The 467-nt window shown below is 35.1% G+C and overlaps 1 protein-coding gene across 1 annotated transcript in view; it reads right to left on the bottom strand.

The window, feature by feature from the left end:
- The window catches only part of ext1b (exostosin glycosyltransferase 1b), a gene marked incomplete at its 5' end in the record, with an annotated part of 109,944 nt that overhangs the window by 13,299 nt on the left and 96,178 nt on the right, over positions 1 to 467 (bottom strand).

Below are 467 nucleotides of genomic sequence, written 5' to 3'. Positions count from 1 at the left end.
TTTTAGCAAATGTTACTCAAAAAGGAGAGAAAGGTACATTTATTTGGGACTATTTTCGGCTGCAAGTTCCTCTGGAAATAGATCCCCATGCTATTAGCAACAATAGCTAATCCAGGGGGCAAATCTTTACTGTCAGGAACACACGTTTGAAAGGTTTAATGTAAAATTGATATTCTTGGGCCTTAAAGACATAAAAGGCGATGAAGGTGTGTGAACTGAAAGGGAAATAAGTGAGAAAGTGAAGGACAGTCAGGCGTGTTTCTATCCTGGAACAGTGTGTTTTTAAGAAACCTGTAGGGAGGTTTTCATGATACAATTACAAACTTAATCCATAGTGGGGGTTTGTAGGCTGGTATTTCTAGACTGAATTTATTTAAATTTTTACTTCTTTTAGGTCAACAATAAATAAATAAATACATATGGGATTTAGATTTTTTTAAATTCCTGGCAGTGTGTATGCTTTGAAT

The sequence above is a fragment of the Morone saxatilis genome, unplaced genomic scaffold, assembly GCF_004916995.1.
Source record: "Morone saxatilis isolate NCDOM2014 unplaced genomic scaffold, NCSU_SB_2.0 Contig9, whole genome shotgun sequence".
Taxonomy (NCBI): Eukaryota; Metazoa; Chordata; class Actinopteri; family Moronidae; genus Morone; species Morone saxatilis.
This window is presented reverse-complemented; position numbering and strand designations above follow the sequence as displayed.